Source organism: Acinonyx jubatus, chromosome B3 (assembly GCF_027475565.1).
Source record: "Acinonyx jubatus isolate Ajub_Pintada_27869175 chromosome B3, VMU_Ajub_asm_v1.0, whole genome shotgun sequence".
Taxonomy (NCBI): Eukaryota; Metazoa; Chordata; class Mammalia; order Carnivora; family Felidae; genus Acinonyx; species Acinonyx jubatus.
Genome location: NC_069386.1, coordinates 59,457,947 through 59,470,663, shown reverse-complemented (window position 1 = coordinate 59,470,663; position 12,717 = coordinate 59,457,947). Strand labels below are relative to the sequence as shown.

Sequence of the window (12,717 nt, the reverse complement as noted above, 5' to 3'; positions counted from 1 at the left end):
AGTGTCACAATGAGAGTTTGGTTGCAGAGGTTATTCTTACATACAGTCTTAGCATTTGCCCAGTGGGGAGAGGATGAAACACCAACAATGAGGACCCTGTGTAGAAGAGACCCAAGGGAAATCAGGATCGTTTCCTAAAAAGTGTCTAAAGGTACAAGTGGATAGGAAGTTTGGAGGTATAAGTCCTCCTTCTACCACCAGCTTGCTATCTGACTCTGAGCAAGTTATTTCCCTCTGGACGTCAGTAGTGTCACTACCTAATCTGCTAATCTCTGAATCTAAGAGAGGTCAGACAGCCCTGCCTTCTCAACCTTCCCTTCTTTTTCTGACTTTCAGGACTGTATGTGGGCTCCTTGAACAACCTTTTTGCTGAGACCTAAGGCCCAACACAATACGTTTGTTCCTCTCTCTCTCTCTTTTTGTTGTATTTCTCTTTATATTGTGCTTTCTTTATGTGGAGTCTTTGTGGAGTTAGACTGAGAGCTGTCAGTATCCTACTAACCTTCTTACCTTCTAGAGTTGTCAGTTCCCTACTAACCTTCTAGCCCTCGGCTGGTTTCTAGCTATAGAGATGGACTTTTGTACTTTGTTCTTATTTTGTGTTACATTTATAAAATATACTGAAAGTCAAAAAGTACATTTCTTAAAACAATTTTTTTAACATTTATTTATTATTGAGAGACCAAGCAAGACAGAGCATGAGCATGGGAGGGGCAGACAGAGGAGGAGACACAGAATTTGAAGCAGGCTTCAGGCTCTGAGCTGTCAGCACAGAGCCTGACATGGGGCTCGAAACCACCAACTGCGAGATCATGACCCAGACCGAAGTCGGACGCCCAACTGACTGAGCCACCCAGGTGCCCCAAAAAGTGCATTTCTTTAACAAATGTCTATGTCATGTAGAATGTCTTTAAAATTGAGGTTTTAGTATATTTGCTGTTCATCATCCCTCTTCATTTTGGTACTGTTCAGGTTGAGTACATGTAATATTTAGTAGTTGTATTATAGCCCAACATCGTGAGTTATTGAGCACATACTGGCAATGTAACTGGCAAGCTTCTTGGGAGCCATGCCTGTGCTTTGAGGTAGAGTCATGCTTGGTCATATGGCCACACAGGAATGGTAGGGGAGCCAACAAGAAGGAAGATCATAGAGTTAGAATTTTGTAAACAGTGCAGACTTTTAAAAGAGCATCCACCATGCAGTATTGTTTATGGTTAAGACTGTAGACTGTAGAGCCAAACTTCCTGGGTCTGATTTTCACCTCTGACATTTACTAGCTGTATAACTCTGGGCCATTTTCTTGACCTCCAGTTGCCTCATCATAAAATGAAGATGACAATTGTATCTACTTCATGGGTTATTGTGAGGAGTAAATTATCAATGCATGTAAAGTGCTTTGAACATCACTGGGTACATTTCAGTACTGAATAAATTGTTCTTACTACCTTAACATTGATCATGACACTAGACTGACAACCATCTGAACCTCTTTTTTTTACTGAATGCAAGTCTTTATGGGATTGAGATGGAACATAGAATTTCCTCTTCAGAAATATCCTTTTTTTTAGAGTTTATTTATTTTGAGAGAGAGAGAGAGAGAGAGAGAGAGAGAGAGAGAGAGAGAATGAACAGGGTAGGGGCAGAGAGAGAGGAGGAGAGAGAATACCAAGCAGGTTCCACACTGGCAGCTCAGAGTTTGCTGTGGGGGCTCGATACCACAAACTGTGAGATCATGACCTGAGCTGAAATCAAGGTGCCCCCAGAAGTATTCTCTGCAGGCAACTTTACTTGCACTCGTTTATTTTGTAAGATGAGGACATCCGTACCATGGGAAAGAAAATCTCACAAGTTTTGTTTTTTTTTTTAATTTTTTTTTTCAACGTTTTTATTTATTTTTGGGACAGAGAGAGACAGAGCATGAACGGGGGAGGGGCAGAGAGAGAGGGAGACACAGAATCGGAAACAGGCTCCAGGCTCTGAGCCATCAGCCCAGAGCCTGACGCGGGGCTCGAACTCACGGACCGCGAGATCGTGACCTGGCTGAAGCCGGACGCTTAACCGACTGCGCCACCCAGGCGCCCCTCACAAGTTTTTTTTAAAGCTGTATTTGTCTCCTAAAAATTTTCCCTATAGTAAGTAGATCGATTGTAAATGTCTATCGGTTACACTTTACAGAGAGTGGCTGAAGTTTTTCTTATAACAGTGGGTCCTAAAGTGAGGTCTTAAGATCAGCAGCATTAATGTCACCTGGGAACTTGTTAGAAATGCAAATTCTTGGGCCTTCCTCCATACCCACAGATCAAACATTTTGGGGGTGGGGCCCACCGAACTCTTTAACAGCCCTCCTGGTGATTATAATGTATGCTAAAATCTGAAAACTACTGCTCAACACATTTTCTATTTGTAGGCAAGTGGGAGTATAGTCATAATTATAGGTTGGGGGAGGGACTGAAAGTTGGGAAGCAGCTGTCTTAAATGAGCTAACTTCTTGATAGCATAGGCCCTAGTTTACAAAGTGCTTTCACATGTGTTGTCATAGTCACATGTATTTGTCTCAAAATTGTTGTGGTAGGTACCATTACTTCTACATTTTGGAAGGGTTGATAGAGACTGCCATAATCTAATAATTGGTAGACCTGGAACTTTGGTATTTGGAGTCTTTGGAATCTAAATCCTGGCCTCTTTGAATAGCACCACATAGCCTTTTTATCCTCAGGCTGTGGGTGGGCTGTTTCTGGGCTGGCTTCCTCTCTAACAGACTCCGAGATGAAGAATTGTGTGAAGGTGACTTATTAGGAAGTATTGCCAGGAAAGAAATGGTAGGTGTGGTGGGGAAGTGACAGCAGCAAAGGAAAAGAGGCCAAGCAACTCCACGGGGGTGCTTTAAAGACTGAGTGTAGAGTTTTCCTGATCAAGAATTTCCTGATCAGTTTTCTTGCACCCATCAAACATTGGTTAAGGCTGACTCCTAGGATATCTGGCTTTCAAAACGAGTTGTAGTAACTGGAGGGTAGTCCTCCAAAAATAGATAGAGACACCAGTTATTGATTTTTGGAAGTAAAAGCACACCAGCTGCCCAGTGTGCATGAAAATGGTGAAGGAATTCGAGTGTATATGGGTGGAACATTAACAGCACCTGCTGTGTCATCAAAATTGATCTAGAAGATAACAGTAGAGAACTTAAGGAATTGTGAAACATTTGCTAGTTCCAAAGTGGAATATGGCAATATTCCTCTGTGAATCCTGTCCCCATTGCTTCCTGCAGACCCCTGCTCTTCATGTAGTTTCTGGTTATGTCTCATGGTCAGTGAAGAGTCTCCTATGTCCTCTGCAACTACCAATGTGGGCATTAAGAATTGATACTTGAGGGGTTCCTGGGAGGCTCAGTCAGTTAGGGGTCCAACTTTGGCTCGAGTCATGATCTCATGGTTCATGAGTTTGAGCCCTGCATCGGGTGAACTCGAGCCCCACTTTGGGCTCCACACTGACAGTGTGGAGCCTGCATGAGATTCTCTCTCTGTCTCTCTCTCTCTCTCTCCCTCCCTCACTCACTTGTGCCCTCTCTCTCTTAAACAACAACAACAATAACAACAACAACAAAGAATTGATACCCATAATGATAACCTCAGCATCCTGTGATTTCAGAATCCTTAGACACTAAGGAAAAATACACTAAACAATTTGAAATTTTAATTTAAATGAAGTTGACAGTGGTTTTTGCCTAACCAATTATCAGAAAGGTTTTTTGTTAAGAGTCTCATTTCGTGGGGTGCCTGGGTGGCTCAGTTGGTTGAGCATCCAACTTTAGTTCAGGTCATGATCTCACAGTCTGTGAGTTCAAGCCCCACATTGGGCTTTCCACTGTCAGCGCTGAGCCTGCTTCCATTCCTCTGTCTCCCTCTCTCTCTCTGCCCCTTCCCTGCTTCTGTGCTTGCTCTCTCTCAGAAATATATAAACATTAAAAAAAATTTTAAGGATCTCATTTGGTGATCAATTAGGTAAAAGTGACTTAACTATTGCTATGTGATAGTTCTTCATGTTGCTTACTGAATATTCATGGTTCTTTATTTTCTGTGTGATAGAATTTCACTTCCTGGTTATTGTGTGAGGTGGGGCCATATGATTAGTTTTGTACAGTGTGTTATGAGCCCAAATTATGTCTGAGCATTCACTTGGTGGGATATGACCTTCTGAAGCCCTCTTTTCTTCTGGCACCATGAAGCAACATTGGAAATAGGTTGTTTTGTCAATTGGGTCCTAGAGAAGGTACAACCCTAAGGGTCCTCTACTGACCCACATGTAGCAAGAGCCAGAAATAAGAAAATAAAAGTAGTTTTTTAAGCTACCACGCTTTGAGAGTTGGCTACAATAACCTAACTTAGCCTGTCATGACTGATAAACTATTCAGTGTTGAGCTTATTGAATGACTTTAACTTAGGTACGGTATCAGTCATTATAAGAAAAATGGATTAGGTGGGTGGTCTCTCTCTGCCCTTCCCTCAATCTCTCTCTCAAAAATAAAAATAAAAATAAAAAATTTAAAATGCATATTTAAAAAAAAGAAAATGGACAAGGTGATCTGTACATGTACTTTCATTTTCTTTATTCTTTTTTTCTTTTACATTTATTTTTGAGAGACAGAGACAGAGCATGAGTGGGGGAGGGGCAGAGAGAGAAGGAGACACAGAATCCAAAGCAGGTTCCAGGCTCTAAGCTGTCAGTACAGAGCCTGACACAGGGCTCGAACTCAAAAACTGTGAGATCATGACCTGAGCCAAAGACCAACTCGAAGTCGCTTAACTGACTGAGCCACCCAAGGTGCCTCTGTACTTTCATTTTCAATGATAATGATGTTAACATATTTCTAAGGGTTAGAAGACCTTTCACATATTCAGGATTCATTTTAGTCTTGCTTTGTTCCCTTTTTCTCTTGGAACCCACAGACCAACCTGTATTTTTTAAGAGTTGACTCTAGAAAGGACTTTTGCTCTACAGCAGGGATTGGCAAACTATGCCCTGTGGGCCAAATCTGGCCATCTCCTGTTTTAGTAAAGTTTTATTGGAATATAGCCATGTCCATTTGTTTACGTAATGTTAGTAGATGCTTTTCTACTATAAAAGCAGTTCACTAGTCACGGCAGAGACCATATGGCCTACTAAGCCTAAATAATATATTTGCTCTCTGGCCATTAATAGAAAAAAATTTCTGACCCCTGCCCTATAGGAATCTTAATTATTAGGAATGGAAAGATTCTAGATGATTTGCCTCAATTGTTGCAAACACCCTAGCTCTTGGAAGTTCACCCTAATGGAATGAAGGCCTTCTTCTGGATCTCCAGTCTCCCTTTATTTTGTATACTCTCCTTGAGTCAGTACCACAGCTTACCATTCTTGGATTCTGCTTATGACTAAGCAAAGACTCCCTCAGCCCTGATAATCGAACCATCTTGCATATAGCCACCCACATTGTCTTTGTCTAGACCAACTGCTAACAGGTCCATTGATGTGACTGCTGCTTGCTCAGTGTTTCTGCTTTGTGCTTGTAGCTGTTGACAGTTTAACTTGTCATTGTGATAGGGCTTTCTCAGGCTGCATGGAAGGAGGTAATCAGATTATCTCACAGGATGGGTATGAATGTAAGATTATGTGGGGAAATAAGGAAACTGGAAACTGTCATCAGTCACACAGCCAGGCCCCAAGACCATGGAACATTATTCATCATGGCTCAGAATTCAGCAGTAACAATAAGAGGCCAATGGCAGCTCTGTCTCCCATTCAGATCTCCCCAACAAAGTTGATAATGCCAGCTAATCTTTATCCAATTTGGCATATCCTGTTAGCATTCTGATTTGGATCATCTAATGGCTGATAGTCTCTCTTAGGTCCATGCTGAATGTTCTTGCTTTTGCTTGGGGTCCAGTTAGTTGGGGCCTGGGAAGCAGGGTCAAATGATCTAAAACATGGCAAATTATGATCAAGGAACCACTTGTTGTCTTTTTAGAAGAGGCTGTGAGAATGGCAAAAACTTTGGACTCTTCCAGTAAAGCCATCTTTTCTCACAAGACCCTGTCTAATGAATCCATCTTTTTGCAAAGAAAAGGGAAGCATTAGAGCTAGATACTCATCTGTCTATTTTAGGAATTCCTCGCCTATGTCCAAAGGGTAGGACAGCTGCATATGGGATCTACCAGATCTCACATGCCATTCAGACAGTTGTCCATGTGAGTGTTGTTTAGCAAAACAGCATTGTTAGAAACAGCAAACTCTTATGTAAACAAAGACATGTGTTTTGGTGATCTCAAGGCTCAGTTTTCCTGGTTCCTTCAGGAACCAGGGGCTTAAACTGGGAATATAAATTTACGTTTCTTCATGCATGTATGTTTATATAAATGAGTGTGTGTATATAGTAGTTCTCTATAGTAGTACTGCTGCTGTGTGCAATTTTCTTTACTTTTTTATTTTATTTATTTATTTTACTTTCCAGAATAAGAAGCCCTAGGTAAGTGGACTGAGGGACTGCCTAGAGACAGGAATTTCTGTTTTTATCTTTGGATAAAGATGAGAAAAGAATTAATTCAGTAGCGACGGTATATTTTAGGGTCTGATACCAGAGACCTTAGACTTTCCTCTTGTCAACCCATCTCTTTCCTAGATGAAAGGTGGTGAAGTATAATGATTAAAAATATGGTTTATTTCCCAGATTCACAAATTACTGGCTGTGATCCTGAGCTAGTCCCTTTATCGCTCAGTGCTTCTGTTATCTTATCTGTAAAATGGGGATAATGTACCTACCTCAGAGCTATTGTGAGGACTAAATGAATAAAGAAGTATAAAGCACCTAGATCAGTGCTTAGCAGATAATAAATATCTGTTGTTGTTGTCACTGAGTTCTGTGATACCTGATCAAGATCTTATCCAGCATACAATAATTTCTTGAATCCTTTTTCCATTCAAAATAATATATCCTTCTGCCCTTCCTAGTAGCATGGGTATTTTATTTAATTTTATTATTAATTAATTTTTATGTTTTTGCCTGTATATTTTAATAGGGACACTGTGACGTTACAACGTGAATTACTCTAATGGAGAGCATTTCTAGTATTTTATAGGATCGTGGGGATAATTATTTGGGGCACATTGTGCCAAGAGGTTGAAGAATCCGAAAAATCACAGGTTTACAGACTATTTAGAGACTTGAATGTTTCTCAGCTTCCCTCCGTTCCCAGCCCCCAATTTTTTTAAAGTTAAGAAGCTTCCTGTGATAGCCTAAGCCAGCTCTGTCATTTTCTTCCTTTGTCTCATAACCGTGTCCACTAATCAGAGTGCCAGTTCGCCAGCTGCCTGCCTTAACAGATTCAAGAACAAGGGGACAGATAGTATAGAAATGAGGGGGTGCCAAATTGAGGTTAGTATGGAGGTGAGAGAAGCTAAGAAGGATGACCACATGCTGAAAGGAGCAATGCCAGCTCTTTTCCTGATGTTGCTATTTCTCCACTGCAAGAAAACTGCAGCAAGCAGGGCACTATAGATTGGCCTGTTGATGACATTGTCACAGGCATAAATAGCAACAGATTTGGAAAGCCAGCTCCAAGCTACTGAGGCTGGTAGGAGATGGCTTTCTAGGGAACAATAACCCCCCACTGACAACCTAATCTGGGCTGGTTTGATTCCAAACTTTGTGTCCTTGGACAGAACTGGTGGTGGTCTCATTCAGTCTGGCTCTGGTTCAGTGCTCACAAACACTGCTTCCAGGACATTGCAACAGAGCAAGGCTGTGGCAGATAGAGTGCTATCCCAGCATTCACTTCTCTGTTGGTATCTCTCATCACATCAGTACACAGCTGTATGGACTCTAGGAAACATTGCAGGTGATGGTTCAGTTTTCCAAGACTTGGTTATCAAATATGGTGCAGTTGATCTACTGTTGGCTCTTCTTACACTTCCTGATATGTCATCTTTAATTTTTTTAACATTTATTTATTTTTGAGAGAGAGAGAGAGAGAGAGGACGTGAGCAGGGTAGGGGCAGAGAGAGAGAGAGAGGGAGACACAGAATCCAAAGCAGGTTCCAGTCTCTGAGCTGTCAGCACAGAGCCCAACATGGGGCTCAAACCCATGAACCGTGAGATCATGACCTGGGCCAAAGTCAGAAGCTTAACCAATTGAGTCACCCAGACACCCTATTAATATGTCATCTTTAACATGTGGTTACTTGCATCATCTTACCTGGACTCATTTTGAACTTTGTCGCAACAAGATTGATGCACCTCCATTAGATGCTGTTGCACAAAATTTTTCCTACTTGAGTTCATCCCCTGCCTCATGATGATCCAGAAGTATTAGAAGATACCTGCTGGGCCATTTTCTCCCTTACCAATGGTCCAAATGAATGGATTGAAATGGTTGTGAAAACAGGAATTGTGCCCCAACTTGAGAAGCTTCTAGGAGCTACTGAATTGCCAATTGTGACTGATGACAGTGTCATTCTGGATGCTGTTTCATGTATCTTTTAAGCTGTTGAGAAACTCGTATGATGATTGAAGAATATGGGGGTTTGGACAAAGTTGAATGTCTACAAAACTATGAAGATGAGTCTGTGTACAAAGCTTCATTAAGCTTGATTGAGAAGTATTTCCCTATAGAGGAAGAAGGGGATCAAAATGTTGTGCCAGAAACTACCCTACCAAGTTAAGGATGGCACTGCTGGGATCTTTAACTTTTAGATTATACATCTGAGGCTTAAAGTTGTGTACTATGTTTGGTGTATGTTTGTCTTACTGTTTTTCTACTAAGAACTTTTAAAAAGTGGTTTGCTATTGTAGCACTTTTTATGACCAAACTATACTGAATAGTTCCAAACTATGCATACTGTGTGAAGCTTCTCCTCTCAGTGGATTTCTTATTTCTATGTGGAATTTTGTGTCTTGGGATGTCCTATAACTAACAATTAAATCCAACCCTGGGGCGCCTGGGTGGCGCAGTCGGTTGAGCGTCCGACTTCAGCCAGGTCACGATCTCGCGGTCCGGGAGTTCGAGCCTTGCGTCAGGCTCTGGGCTGATGGCTCAGAGCCTGGAGCCTGTTTCTGATTCTGTGTCTCCCTCTCTCTCTGCCCCTCCCCCGTTCATGCTCTGTCTCTCTCTGTCCCCAAAATAAATAAACATTGAGAAAAAAAATTAAAAAAAAAAAATAAATCCAACCCTTAAAAAAAAAAAACCAATAACTATGGGATCAGCAGACAGTCGGGGGCTAGAGAGTTCAGGGGAGGGGGCCTCAGGCTTTGTTGCAATTCTAATAGAGGAAGCTGGTACAAGACTTCATACAGACATGGGGACTGTTTTGGAGTACCCAGAGGTAAAGATTGGAATGCATGGATTTTTGGAGATCTTGGTGTAAGATGAGGGGAAAGTTAGCATTGGTCAGTCATGCTCCTTGGTATTTACCCAAAGGAGTTGAAAACTTAGGGCCACACAAAAACCTGTGCTTGAAATGTTTTAGCAGCTTTATTCTTAATTACCAAAACTTGGAAGCAGCCAAAATGTCCTTCAGTAGGTAAATGGATAAACTGCAGTACATCCAACAATGGAATATTATTCAGTGCAAAGAAAGAAATGAGTTATCAAATCATGAAAAGACAGGGAAAAACCCTAAATGCATATTACTAAGTGAAAGAAACCAATCTGAAAAGGCTACGTATTGTGATTCCATCTATATGGCAGGTTGGGAGAGGAAGGAAGGAATAACTAGGTAGAATATAGAAAATTGTAGGTCAGTGACATTATTCTGTATAATGCTGTAATGATAGATACATGTGATTGTGCATATGTCAAAATTCATAGAACTGTATGATACAAAGAATGAACCCTATTTTGAAATATGGGACTTTTGTTAATAATACCAATATTGTCTCACCTATGGTAACAAGTGTACCACAGTAATGCAAGATGTTAATAGGGGAAACTGAGAAGGGGAGAGATGGCTGAAGGGATACCTGGGGACTCTACTTTCTGCTAAGTTTTTCTATAAACCTGTGACTCAAAAAATAAAGTCTTTTAACTTAAGAGTCAATAAATCTGGAGAAAAAAGTGTTTGCGTTGCATATGGCAGATGTAGCGCTGCTGTTTCTAATATACTAAGAAGTCTTTTATATTGACAAGTAAAAGAAAAACAGTCCTGTAGAAAAATGGGCAAAGGATATAAATAGACCCTTCCCAGGGAGCAAATCCAAATGGCCAAAAAATGATTGATAAGTTCAAACTCACTGTTATTTCAATAACAATGAGATATGAATTTGTATCATTCAAACTAAGAGTGGTTAAAAAGAAAAAAAAGAAAAGAGCAGTAATACAGGGACACCTGGGTGGCTCAGTTGGTTAGGCACCCAACTCTTGATTTCTGCTCAGGTCATGATCTCCTGGCTTATGAGTTTGAGCCCCATATTGGGATCTGGGCTGACAGTGCAGAGCCTGCTTGAGATTCTTTCTCTCCCTGTCCCTCCCATATTCTCTCCCTCAAAATAAATTAAAAAACATTAAAAAGAATTTTAAAAAGTGGTAATACTGTTTGCTGATGGAAATTAGGAAAGAAAGGGTACTCATACATTGTCAATGGAAAATTTTTGAAAACAATGTGTCAGTATTTATGAAAATAAGAAATACTTTATTCTTTGACCTGGAAGTCCCATTCCTGAAACTTATTCTATAAAAATAAAACACTGGGGTCACCTGAATGGCTCAGTCATTTGGGCATCCATCTCTTGATCTCAGCTCAGGTCTTGATTTCAGGGTCGTGAGTTCAAGCCCTCCATTGGGCTCCATGCCAGGCGTGAAGCCTACTTAAAAAAATAAATAAGAAAAAATAAAAACACCAGTACCTAATGATACATGGTTAAGGATGTTTATTGAAGCATTGTTAGCAGGGATAAAATAGTAGAAACAAAGTGCCCATTCCTAGGGGGAAAGGTTGAATCAATTTTGGTGCATTTATATGATGGACTATATCACAGATGACTTAGAAGAGTTTTTATGAGATGATATTGATTGAGAAAAACAATGTGTGTAATAACATCCCATTTTTTAAAGAAGTAACCAAAACCCATAAATGGGTGTGTGTGTGTGTGTGTGTATGATTATGACTGTGGGAAGAACAAGAAATGATGCCAGTTATTAACATGTTACCTGAAAGTATGTGTTAATGTAGAAGGAAGGAAAGAGTAAAGGACAAGATGAAAGCAAATAAAAAAGGAAATAAAGCTGGGGTGCCTGGGTGGCTCAGTCAGTTAAGCGTCTGGCTCTTGGTTTCGGCTCAGGTCATGATCTCATGGTTTGTGAGTCTGAGCCCTGCATCAGGCTCCACACTGAGAGTACAGAGCCTGCTTGGGATTGTCTCCCTCATTCTCTCTCTCTCTCTCTCTCTCCCTCCCTCCCTTTTTGTGCCCCTCCCCTGCTCACATGCATGTGCATGCTCTTTCTTTCTCAAAATAAATAAAACTGAAAAAAAAGAAGGAAATAAGGTATTTCCTCCACAGCATGAATAATATCCCACTTATTTTATTTTTTAAGTTATTTTTTATCCCAATTATTTCATGCATTCATCCATTTATTCATTTGAGAGAGAGAGCACGTGAGTGGGGGAAAAGGGGAAAAGGGCAGAGGGAGGGAGAGAGAGAGAGAAAATAGAACCTCAAGCAGTGAATGTGGAGCCTGACTTAGAGCTCAGTCCTATGACCTTGAGATTGTAACCTGAGCCAAAATCAAGAGTTGGTCAGTCATTTGTGCCACCGGGCACCCCTATCCCAATCATTTTAAATTGTGTTTGTATGACTGTCGCTATGGTGTGTATACGTGAAAAATGAAAAATTATATCTATGGCAAATAACCTGTATGTTCATGGTATACTATATAATAAAAAGCAAGTTACAGGTTGATGTGTATTTTATGTGTCTATTTCAGTGAAAACAAACAAAAACAACTGTATATCCTTGTATATGTGGAGGAAAGTATGGAATGACATACTTGTTGGATATATTCTTCCCTGTCTTAGTACTGAAAGCTATCTGTTGGATACTTAAATGAGCAAGCAGCATTAGGGGTAAGGAAAGGTTAGCTTTTTTTTTCATGTGTTGTATTAACTTGATACAAAAAGTGAGCATTCTTTGTAATTTGAAAAACAGCAAAGAAAAAAAATATGTGTGTGTCTGTAATAAGCTTCAAATTCTGGTCATTTAATAAGGGTGTGTGTGTGAAATTTTGGGATGAGATTGTAATTCTCTTTATGTGCAATGAAGAGGTTAATGGAGCAGAAAACTCCAAAAGCAATTAACATATGGCAGTAGGATTAGAATTTATTGTTTTTGGTAAATTTTATTTTAAAAAATTTTTTAATGTTTTTATTTTATTTTTGAGAGAGGGAGAGAGTGAGCAGGGGAGCAGCAGAGAGAGAGGGAGACACAGAACTTGAAGCAAGCTCCAGGCTCCGCTCAGCATAGAGCCTGAGGCAGGGCACGAACCCACTAACCGCAAGATCATTACAGAGCCAAAGTCAGACTCTTAACCAACTGAGCCACCCAGGACCCCCTAACAAGATATTATTGAAACTCCTAATACTAAATACTAAAGAGGAAATACTAAAAAGGAGACTTGGTAAAGTTTCTTCCACTGTAAAGCAAAATAACAGGAAGTAAGGAAACCATGAAGACAGTTTTAAATTGTAGGGTAA

At 40.4% G+C, this 12,717-nt stretch overlaps 1 protein-coding gene across 10 annotated transcripts in view; it reads left to right on the top strand.

Annotated features, from left to right (window-relative positions):
• STARD9 (StAR related lipid transfer domain containing 9) overlaps nucleotides 1-12,717 on the top strand; it is a 127,367-nt gene that overhangs the window by 28,669 nt on the left and 85,981 nt on the right. The window contains exon 1 of one of the 10 annotated variants that reach the window (XM_053224114.1): nucleotides 11,652-12,090. The exons of the other annotated variants lie outside the window; for them this stretch is intronic. The gene's annotated coding sequence lies outside the window, so the exon portion shown is untranslated. Of the gene's footprint in view, nucleotides 1-11,651; nucleotides 12,091-12,717 lie in introns of those variants that run through there. 10 annotated transcript variants of the gene reach the window in all.